We start from the raw sequence: 11,313 nt of genomic DNA on the forward strand, positions 1-11,313 counted from the left end.
TTGTCTTATTGATGGTGTCTTTAGCCTTGCATAAGCTTTGCAGTTTCATGAGGTCCCACTTGTCAATTCTCGATCTTACAGCACAAGCCATTACTGTTCTATTCAAGAATTTTTCCCCTGTGCCCATATCTTCGAGGCTTTTCCCCACTTTCTCCTCTATAAGTTTCAGTGTCTCTGGTTTTATGTGAAGTTCCTTGATCCACTTAGACTTGACCTTAGTACAAGGAGATAGGAATGGATCAATTCGCATTCTTCTACATGTTAACAACCAGTTGTGCCAGCACCATTTGTTGAAAATGCTGTCTTTCTTCCACTGGATGTTTTTAGCTCCCTTGTCGAAGATCAAGTGACCGCCTGTGTGTGGGTTCATTTCTGGGTCTTCAATTCTATTCCATTGGTCTATTTGTCTGTCACTATACCAGTACCATGCAGTTTTTATCACAATTGCTCTGTAGTAGAGCTTTAGGTCCGGCATGGTGATTCCACCAGAGGTTCTTTTATCCTTGAGAAGAGTTTTTGCTATCCTAGGTTTTTTGTTATTCCAGATGAATTTGCAGATTGCACTTTGTAATTCGTTGAAGAATTGATTTGGAATTTTGATGGGGATTGCATTGAATCTGTAGATTGCTTTTGGCAAGATAGCCATTTTTACAATGTTGATCCTGCCAATCCATGAGCATGGGAGATCTTTCCATCTTCTGAGATCTTCTATAATTTCTTTCTTCAGAGACTTGAAGTTTTTATTATACAGATCTTTCACTCCCTTAGTTAGAGTCACGCCAAGATATATTATAGTATTTGTGACTATTGAGAAGGGTGTTGTTTCCCTAATTTCATTCTCAGCCTGTTTATTCTTTGTGTAGAGAAAGGCCATTGATTTGTTTGAGTTAATTTTATATCCAGCTACTTCACCGAAGGTGTTTATCAGGCTTAGGAGTTCTCTGGTGGAATTTTTAGGGTCACTTATATATACTATCATATCATCTGCAAAAAGTGATATTTTGACTTCATCTTTTCCAATTTGTATCCCTTTGATCTCCTTTTGTTGTCGAATTGCTCTGGCTAGGACTTCAAGTACACTGTTGAATAGGTATGGAGAAAGTGGACAGCCTTGTCTAGTCCCTGATTTTAGAGGGATTGCTTCAAGCTTCTGACCATTTACTTTGATGTTGGCTACTGGTCAATTTTGGAGAAAGTACCATGAGGTGCTGAGAAGAAGGTATATCCTTTTGTTTTAGGATAGAATGTTCTGTAGATATCTGCCAGATCCATTTGATTCATAACTTCTGTTAGTTTCACTGTGTCCCTGTTTAGTTTCTGTTTCCATGATCTGTCCATTGGTGAAAGTGGTGTGTTGAAGTCTCCCACTATTATTGTATGAGGTGCAATGTGTGCTTTGAGATTTACTAAAGTTTCTTTAATGAATGTGGCTGCCTTTGTATTTGGAGCATAGATATTCAGGATTGATAGTTCTTGTGGCTGTCTTCTTTTAGGTTTGTTGAGGGATTACCTTCTTGTAGTTTCTATTGCATGGTTCCTGTCCTTGTATTGGTTTTTTTCTGTTATTATCCTTTGAAGGGCTGGATTCGTGGAGAGATAATGTGTGAATTTGGTTTTGTCGTGGAATACTTTGGTTTCTCCACCTATGTTAATTGAGAGTTTGGTTGGGTATAGTAGCCTGGGCTGGAATTTGTGTTCTTTTAGTGTCTGTATAACATCAGTCCAGGATCTTCTGGCTTTCATAGTCTCTGGTGAAAAATCTGGTGTAATTCTGATAGGCTTGCCTTTATATGTTACTTGGCCTTTTTCTCTTACTGCTTTTAGTATTCTATCTTTATTTAAAGCATTTGTTGTTCTGATTATTATGTGTCGGGAGGTATTTTTTTCTGGTCCAGTCTATTTGGAGTTCTGTAGGCTTCTTGTATGTTCATGGGCATCTCTTTCTTTAGATTTGGGAAGTTTTCTTCTATTATTTTGTTGAACATATTTGCTGGTCCTTTGAGTTGAAAATCTTCATTCTCATCCACTCCTATTATCCGTAGGTTTGGTCTTCTCATTGTGTCCTGTATTTCTTGGATGTTTTGAGTTAGGATCTTTTTGCATTTTACATTTTCCTTGATTGTTGTGCAGATGTTCTCTATGGAATCGTCTGCACCTGAGATTCTCTCTTCCATCTCTTGTATTCTGTTGCTGATGCTCGTATCTATGGTTCCAGATTTCTTTCCTAGGGTTTATATCTCCTGTGTTGCCTCATTTTGGGTTTTCTTTATTATGTCTACTTCCCTTTTTAGGTCTAGTATGGTTTTGTTCAATTCCATCATCTGTTTGGATGTGTTTTCCTGTTTTTCTGTAAGGACTTCTACCCATTTGATTATGTTATCCTGTTTTTCTTTAGGGATTTGTAACTCTTTAGCAGTGTTCTCCTGCAATTCTTTAAGGGATTTTTGTGCTTCCTCTTTACTGTCTTCTACCTGTTTACCAGTGTTCCTTTGTATTTCTTTAAGTGTGTTATTAAAATCCTTCTTGAAGTCCTCTACCATCATCATGAGATATGCTTTTAGATCCCTGTCTAGCTTTTCCGGTGTGTTGGGGTGCCCTGGAATGGGCGAAGTGGGAGTGCTGGGTTCTGATGATGGTGAGTGGTCTTTGTTTCTGTTAGTAAGATTATTACGTTTACCTTTCGCCATCTGGTAATCTCTGGGGTTAGTTGTCGTCGTTGTCACTGTTTAAAGATTGGAGCAGAAGCTATGTTCCACTCACCAGCAGTCTCAAAATCCTGTGGCGGGGGTCGTGGGTAGCTGGCGGGTGTCAGCCGACCCTGCGCTCTAGCTACCCCAGTGCTGGTCCGTCCGGAAGAGGCGTGTGGTCCTACTCAGGCCGGTTTTCTGCTTCCCTAACTAATGCAGTCTCAGGTCCCGCTCGCAATTGAATCGGAGCAGAAGCTGTGTTCCACTCACCAGAAGTCTTAAGATCCTGTGGCGGGTGTTGTGGGTAGCTGGCGAGTGTCAGCCGACCCTGCGCCCTAGCTATCCCGGCGCTTTTCTAACCTGAGAGGCTTTTGGCCCTACTGAGGCCGGATTCTGCCTCCCCAACCAAAGCAGTCTCAGGTCCCGCGTGATTGGACTGGAGCAGAAGCTGTGTTCCACTCACCAGCAGTCTCAAAATCCTGTGGCAGGGGTCGTGGGTAGCTGGTGGGTGTCAGCCGACCCAGCGCTTTAGCTACCCCGGTGCTGGTCTGGCCGGAAGAGGCCTGTGGTCCTACTCGCTTCAAGTTCTTGATCCCTTAAGATCCCGCAAGTCCTGGTCCATTGATTCTATGGGGTGTAATCTCTTGGTCTATCCCCCGATCCTCCTAATTTTTCAAATCCTTATTAGAGGGACTTCGCAAGATCTGCCAAATATTTGGTTGTGATATGCTCCTATCAGTTGCGGCATGAAATGTCTCTGTTCTCCTTGATCCTTTTTCTACAATGCACTGGTGTCATCATATTCTTGAGGAAGGGTAAACCAGAGGCTGAATGTTTTGTGATCATGTTGATGTCTCAGGACCCAAATTTAGGTCTTACCTTTTTAAGAAGAGGCTAGTTCAGGCCTTGTGTCCCTCATTACTAGGAGTCTTTGCTAAGGTTATGGTAATAGATTTCATGGAATTTCCATTGAACTACATTTCCATATTGACCTTGAAATGCCCCCAATTTAAATGTTTTTTTTTCTAGTATTTTCTCATGCCCTCTCATGCAAAGACCCAGAAGTATTGATCAGAGAAAGACTGGACCATGATGGAAGGATCCAAAGTAGTTGGCTTAGATATCCATTGAAGCCCAATTTTGCTGGAGAACTTATTCAGAGCTGCCTCCACATTCTTCCTCAGCATAGCCAAGTGGACCAGTGTTTGGCCTTGGTATTGGCTCTTTTGGACTGGATGCTTGGAGAGGTGCTCTCATTCCCTTGAGAACATTCTCAGGACACTGGTGGAGGAAGTTGATGTCCCGGACTTAAGGGAAAGTGTTGAGTAGCTGTATTGCAGCTCACATATCATCCTTAATACCTTAGAGAGAGCTGAGGAACAAGCAAGCACCTGAGAACAAAGGGGTTGACATGTTCACATCCAAGGCCTGAGAGTAAAAGCAAGGGAGATCTGGAAGGGCAGTGTGAAGAAGTTGGTAAGTGCAGGAGTGTTGAGGGTGCCTGTGAGATATGACAAGCCCATAGTACATGGTAAGCCCATAATCCACCTGGTTTTGCATGGGTCCCACTGTAATGGTGGCATGTTCTCTGTGCTGTCTTCACAGGGTTGCATTCCCCTTCCAGCATGCTCCATGGGCAACATGCAGAGCAAATGGCCCCTCAACTCTGACTGAGTGTTGATGTCTTCCAACTGAGTCTCCAGCGAAGAGTTGTGGTGTTGTTGAGTTGTCCTAGGTCACCTGAGTTAAATGGTAAGGAACATGGGAATTGCTGCATGAATTCTAGGTGCCCTGGTCTTGTAGGAGCAGGGAACTGCTGCCATCTGTATGTCCAGTCCCTTCGGGATATGGAGCATGCTTAGGGCCTCTGGTTTCTCCGAGGTTGGAGTTTTGGCCCAATGTTCCCTGGCAGTGGATGGGCAATGTCTCGCAGTCCCTTGCTCTTCCAAAGCCAGAGCACTCCAGAGTACTGGAACCACTTTGTGCAATGCAATCCAATGTGCTTGGATCTATGATGATTCCTTATCAAACATTCCTTGGAAATCTGAACAAAAAAAGTGAAAATTCTGTACCACATCTATCATCTGGACTGTGGTCCAGAATCTGGGTGTCCCAGGTTCTATGGGTGTCAGGCACTGGCTGCCCATCTAGTCCATTGTTCTTGACTTCTTCGGGCTCTATCCAGAATCTGCAGAGACAGGTGTGGGCTTGCGCTCTTCTGTCAAAAACCAATGAGTTGGACACAGCAGTTCCTAAATCTCAGGTGGATTGAACACTTTGCTGTTGAGGAGATGCTTGGCAGACACTCAGTAGGTAGTCTTGCTAGGTCCAAAGACAGGGCCCCAGCCATTGTGGAAAGTAGACTGTGAGGCAAAAGTAGCATTGACAGTGGCACCAAAGTTTGGCTATTCATATGGTAATATCTGGCAGTGGATTCAGGCTTCTCAGACGCACTGATATGAATTTTAACCCTGTTGCATTGTTTTAGAGAGTCAATAGAATGCAGGCTGCAGGTAGAGTGTAGCTTGACCCAGTAGCATGTAACTGAGACTGTGTGACTGTGGTCTGTTCAGGTATTGAAAAGAGGCTTTTGGATCCCTGGCAGGTTGTAAGATTCCCGGGCAATGGACGAGGAAATAGAGAAGAGGCTAAGCATTGGATGTGTTGACAGCACTTCATGGGTCTGATTGCACCACATTTACACAGTTACCTGTGTACCAGGATGGATAGCACTTTGATGGACACAGTGGAAGCATGAGATGTGCCGACCTATGTCTCAAAGGATGTGATGAAAGAACGATTGTAGGAATCACCTCTTGGGTAGGGAATGTTGTTTGGATGTTGGTGAAGGAATATCCTTGGAATATTCGGACGTTCTTTCCAGCCTGCTTGGCAATTTCAAAGGGAAAGTCTAGGAACATTTCTTGCATCCAAAGCCTTAGACGAAACATCTTGTTGAGAGACCCTCTAAATTAGAGAATAAGGTGAAATGGGGCCTTTCTTTTTGACGTGTTTGCATGAATACTCTGGAAAGAAAAGTTGCTAATGTGCATAGGAAGGTGGTTTCAATGGGGCACATGGTGTTTTGTAAATCCAGTCTAGACCCATGCTCATGCGAAAGGTCAAGGAGGAAAATAGTTCTTGGATGCAGAGTGAATTTGATACACTAAGATGACTTGAGTCACGTGGCATCCTGGCCTGGGATAGTTCAGCACAATGGGATTTTCAAGCTTCAGTGTGGGAAGCTGTGCAGTATGGTCTGAGAAGTTTTCCCAAGAAGAGATCAACCCAGGGTGGTTGGCCAAAAGCAAACTCTTGAGATAGGAGGAAGTCTTCTCAACAGAAAAAATGAGCACTGTACGGGTGGACAGAAATAGGTACTAGCTTCCAGGGGCCAGGAAAAGTCTCCAGGTAAAAGATGAGAGAGGGAGAGGGGGAGGGAGAGAGAGAGAGAGAGAGAGAGAGAGAGAGAGAGAGAGAGAGAGAGAGAGAGAGAGAGAGAGAGAGAGAAAGAGTGAGAGAGAGAGAGACAGAGAGACAGAGAGACAGAGAGAGAGGCAGAGAGAGAAGTGTTTTTCTGCTGTGCCTAATTGAGCCTGCTACCCCTAAGCTGGAATTCTGAACCCCAGAGGAGTTTGACTTTGCCTCATGCAAAGTGCCCAGAAGTATTGATCAGAGAAGGACTGGGCCATGATGGAAGGATCCAAAGTAGTCGGCTTAGATATGCATTAAAGCCCAAGTTTGCAGGAGAACTTATTCAGAGCTGCATCCACATTCTTCCTCAGCATAGCCAAGTGGACCAGTTATTGGCCTTGTTATTAGCTCTTTCGGACTGGATGCTTGGAGAGATGCTCTCATTCTCTTGAGAACATTCTCAGGACACTTGTGGGGGAAGTTGATGTCCCGGACTTAAGGGAAAGGGTTGAGTAGCTGTATTGCAGCTCATATATCATCCTTAAAACCTTAGAGAGTGCTGAGGAACAAGCAAGCACCTGAGAGCAAAGGGGTCGGCATGTTCACATCCAAGGCCTGAGAGTAAAAGCAAGGGAGATCTGGAAGTTCAGTGTGAAGAAGTTGGCAAGTGCAGGAGTGTTGAGAGTGCCTGTGAGCTAGGACAAGCCCATAGTACACGGTAAGCCCATAATCCATCTGGTTTTGCATGGGTCCCACTGTAATGGTGGCATGTTTTCTGTGCTGTCTTCACAGGGTTGCATTCCCCTTCCAGCATGGTCCATGGGCAACATGCAGAGCAAATGGACCCTCAACTCTGGCTGAGTGTTGATGTCTTCCAACTGAGTCTCCAGCAAAGAGTTGTGGTGTTGTTGAGTTGTCCTAGGTCACCTGAGTTAAATGGTAAGGAACATGGGAATTGCTGCATGAATTCTAGGTGCCCTGGTCTTGTAGGAGCAGGGAACTGCTGCCATCTGTATGTCCAGTCCCTTCGGGATATGGAGCATGCTTAGGGCCTCTGGTTTCTCCGAGGTTGGAGCTTCCGCTCATTGTTCTCTGGCAGTGGATGGGCAATGCCTTGCAGTCCCTTGCTCTTCCCAAAGCCAGAGCATTCCAGAATACTGGAACCACTTTGTGCAATGCAATCCAATGTGCTTGGATCTATGATGATTCCTTATCAAACATTCCTTGGAAATCTGAACAAAATGAGTGAAAATTCTGTACTGCCACTCTCATCGGGACTGAGGTCCAGCATCTGGGTGTCCCAGGTGCTATGGGTGTCAGGCACTGGCTGCCCATCTCCTCCATTGTTCTTGACTTCTTCTGGCTCTATCCAGAATCTGCACAGACAGGTGTGTGCTTGCTCTACTCTGCCAAAAACAATTGCTTTGGTCACAGCAGGTCTTAAAGTTCAGGTGGCTTGCTCACTTTGCTGTTGAGGAGACGCTTGGCAGACACTCAGTAGGTAGTCTTGCTAGGTCCAAAGACAGGGCCCCAGCCATTGTGGAACGTAGCCTGTGAGGCAAAAGTAGCAGTGGCAGTGGCACCAAAGCTTGGCTCTTCACATGGTAATATCTGGCAGTGGATTCAGGCTTCTCAGAAGCCCTGATATGAATTTTAACCCTGTTGCATTGCTTTAGAGAGTCAATAGAATGCAGGCTGCAGGTAGAGTGTAGCTTGACCCAGTAGCATGAAACTGAGACTGTGTGACTTTGGTCTGTTCAGGTGGTGAACAGAGGCATCTGGGTCCCTGGCAGCTTGTAAGATTCCCGGGCAATGGGCTTTTAAATAGAGAAGGAGCTAAGCATTGGAGGTGATGACAGGCACCTCACGGGTCAGATTGCACCACATTTACACACTTACCTGTGTACCAGGACTGATAGCACTTTGATGGACTCGGTGGAAGCATGAGATGTGCGGACCTGTGTCTCAATGGATTTGTTGAATGAACGATTGTAGGAATCTCCTCTTGGGTAGGGGCTGTTGCTTTGGAAGTTGTTGAAAGGATATCCTTGGAATGTTTGGACATTCTTGGCAGCCTCCTTGGCAAGGTCAAAGGGAAAGTCTAGGAACAGTTCTTGCATCCACAGCCTTAGGAGAAACATCTTGGTGAGAGACCCTCTAAATTAGAGACCAAGGTGAAATGGGGCCTTGCTTTTTGACGTTTTTGCATGACTACTCTGGAAAGACAAGTTGCTAATGTGCATAGGAAGGAGGTTTCAATGGGGCACATGGTGTTTTGCAAATCCAGTCTAGACCCATGCTCATGCCAAAGATCAAGGAGAAAAGGAGTTCTTGGATGCAGAGTGAATTTGATACACTAATATGACTTGAGTCACATGGCATCCTGGCCTGGGATAGTTCAGCACAATGGGATTTTCAAGCTTCAGTGTGGGAAGCTGTGCAGTACGGTCTGAGAAGTTTTCCCAAGAAGAGATCAACGCAGGGTGGTTGGCCAAAAGCAAACACTTCAGATAGGAGGAAGACTTCTCAACAGAAAAAATGAGCACTGTATGGGTGGACAGAAATAGGTACTAGCTTCCAGGGACCAGGAAAAGTCTCCGGGTAAAAGATGAGAGAGGGAGAGGGGGAGGGAGAGGGAGAGAGAGAGAGAGAGAGAGAGAGAGAGAGAGAGAGAGAGAGAGAGAGAGAGAGAGAGAGAAAGAGTGAGAGAGAGAGAGAGAGAGAGAGAGAGAGAGAGAGAGAGAGAGAGAGAGAGAGGCAGAGAGAGAAGTGTTTTTCTGCTGTGCCCAATTGAGCCTGCTACCCATGAGCTGTAATTCTGAACCCCAGAGGAGTTTGAGTTTGCCTCATGCAAAGCCCCAGGAGTATTGATCAGAGAAGGACTGGACCATGATGGAAGGATCCAAAGTAGTCGGCTTAGATATCCATTAAAGCCCAAGTTTGCTGGAGAACTTATTCAGAGCTTCCTCCACATTCTTTCTCAGCATAGAAAAATGGACCAGTGTTTGGCCTTCGTATTGGCTCTTTTGGACTGGATGGTTTTAGAGGTGCTCTCATTCCCTTGAGAATATTCTCAGGACACTGGTGGAGGAAGTTGATGTCCCGTACTTAAGGGAAAGTGTTGAGTAGCTGTATTGCAGCTCACATATCATCCTTAATACCTTAGAGAGAGCTGAGAAACAAGCAAGCACCTGAGAGCAAAGAGGTTGGCATGTTAACATCCAAGGCCTGATAGTAAAAGCAAGGGAGATCTGGAAGGTCAGTGTGAAGAGGTTGGTAAGAGCAGAAGTGTTGAGGGCGCCTGTGAGATATGACAAGCCAATAGTACACGGTAAGCCCATAATCCATCTGGTTTTGCATGGGTCCCACTGTAATGGTGGCATGTTCTCTGTGCTGTCTTCACAGGTTTGCATTACCCTTCCAGCATGGTCCAAGGGCAACATGCAGAGCAAATGGCCCCTCAACTCTGGCTGAGTGTTGATGTCTTCCAACTGAGTCTCCAGCAAAGAGTTGTGGTGTTGTTGACTTGTCCTAGGTCACCTGAGTTAAATGGTAAGGAACATGGGAATTGCTGCATGAATTCTAGGTGCCCTGGTCTTGGAGGAGCAGGGAACTGCTGCCATCTGTATGTCCAGTCCCTTCGGGATATGGAGCATGCTTAGGGCCTCTGGTTTCTCCGAGGTTGGAGCTTTGGCCCATTGTTCTCTGGCAGTGGATGGTCAATACCTTGCACTCCTTTGCTCTTCCCATAGCCAGAGCATTCCAGAATACTGGTACCACTTTGTGCAATGTAATCCAATGTGCTTGGATCTATGATGATTCCTTATCAAACATTCCTTGGAAATCTGAACAAAATGAGTGAAAATTCTGTACTGCCACTCTCATCGGGACTGAGGTCCAGCATCTGGGTGTCCCAGGTGCTATGGGTGTCAGGTACTGGCTGCCCATCCACTCCATTGTTCTTGACTTCTTCGGGCTCTATCCAGAATCTGCAGAGACAGGTGTGTGCTTGTTCTCCTCTGCCAAAAACCATTGCGTTGGTCACAGCAGCTCCTAAAGTTCAGGTGGCTTGCTCACTTTGCTGTTGAGGAGATGCTTGGCAGACACTCAGTAGGTAGTCTTGCTAGGTCCAAAGACAGGGCCCCAGCCATTGTGGAAAGTAGCCTGTGAGGCAAAAGTAGCAGTGGCAGTGGCACCAAAGCTTGGCTCTTCACATGGTAATATCTGGCAGTGGATTCAGGCTTCTCAGAAGCACTGATATGAATTTTAACCCTGTTGCATTGCTTTAGAGAGTCAATAGAATGCAGGCTGCAGGTAGAGTGTAGCTTGACCCAGTAGCATGAAACTGAGACTGTGTGACTGTGTTTTGTTCAGGTGGTGAACAGAGGCATCTGGGTCCCTGGCAGCTTGTAAGATTCCCGGGCAATGGGCTTGTAAATAGAGAAGGAGCTAAGCATTGGAGGTGATGACAGGCACCTCACGGGTCAGATTGCACCACATTTACACACTCTCCTGTGTACCAGGACTGATAGCACTTTGATGGACTCGGTGGAAGCATGAAATATGCGGATCTGTGTCTCAATGGATTTGTTGAATGAACGATTGTAGGAATCTCCTCTTGGGTAGGGGCTGTTGCTTTGGAAGTTGTTGAAGGGATATCCTTGGAATGTTTGGACATTCTTGGCAGCCTCCTTGGCAAGGTCAAAGGGAAAGTCAAGGAACAGTTCTTGCATCCACAGCCTTAGGAGAAACATCTTGGTGAGAGACCCTCTTAATTAGAGACCAAGGTGAAATGGGGCCTTGCTTTTTGTAGTTTTTGCGTGACTACTCTGGAAAGACAAGTTGCTAATGTGCATAGGAAGGAGGTTTCAATGGGGCACATGGTGTTTTGCAAATCCAGTCTAGACCCATGCTCATGCGAAAGGTCAAGGAGAAAATGAGTTCTTGGATGCAGAGTGAATTTGATACACTAATATGACTAGAGTCACATGGCCTCCTGGCCTGGGATAGTTCAGCACAATGGCATTTTTCAAGCTTCAGTGTGGGAAGCTGTGCAGTATGGTCTGAGAAGTTTTCCCAAGAGGAGATCAACGCAGGGTGTTTGGCCAAAAGCAAACTCTTTAGATAGGAGGAAGTCTTCTCAACAGAAAAAATGAGCACTTTACTGGTGGACAGAAATAGGTACTAGCTTCCAGGGGCCAGGAAAAGTCTC

The 11,313-nt window shown here is 45.5% G+C and overlaps 1 long non-coding RNA gene and 3 other non-coding genes across 5 annotated transcripts in view; all 4 read left to right on the plus strand.

The window, feature by feature from the left end:
• Window positions 1–11,313, plus strand: part of LOC147002969 (uncharacterized) — a 30,609-nt gene that overhangs the window by 13,299 nt on the left and 5,997 nt on the right. For both annotated transcript variants that reach the window (XR_015047936.1, XR_015047937.1), the window contains 3 exons: window positions 4,293–4,439; window positions 6,894–7,040; window positions 9,507–9,653. This is a non-coding gene — a long non-coding RNA (uncharacterized LOC147002969). The remainder of the gene's footprint in view (window positions 1–4,292; window positions 4,440–6,893; window positions 7,041–9,506; window positions 9,654–11,313) is intronic.
• On the plus strand, window positions 4,693–4,785 carry LOC147002970 (small nucleolar RNA SNORD116). The gene has a single exon (XR_015048359.1). It is a non-coding gene; the product is annotated as a small nucleolar RNA SNORD116 (small nucleolar RNA).
• On the plus strand, window positions 7,295–7,387 carry LOC115030290 (small nucleolar RNA SNORD116). Its single transcript, XR_003835877.2, has one exon. It is a non-coding gene; the product is annotated as a small nucleolar RNA SNORD116 (small nucleolar RNA).
• Window positions 9,908–10,000, plus strand: LOC147002971 (small nucleolar RNA SNORD116). The gene has a single exon (XR_015048203.1). It is a non-coding gene; the product is annotated as a small nucleolar RNA SNORD116 (small nucleolar RNA).

Source organism: Mus caroli, unplaced genomic scaffold (genome assembly GCF_978045245.1).
Source record: "Mus caroli unplaced genomic scaffold, Mus_caroli_1 scaffold_8, whole genome shotgun sequence".
Classification (NCBI taxonomy): Eukaryota; Metazoa; Chordata; class Mammalia; order Rodentia; family Muridae; genus Mus; species Mus caroli.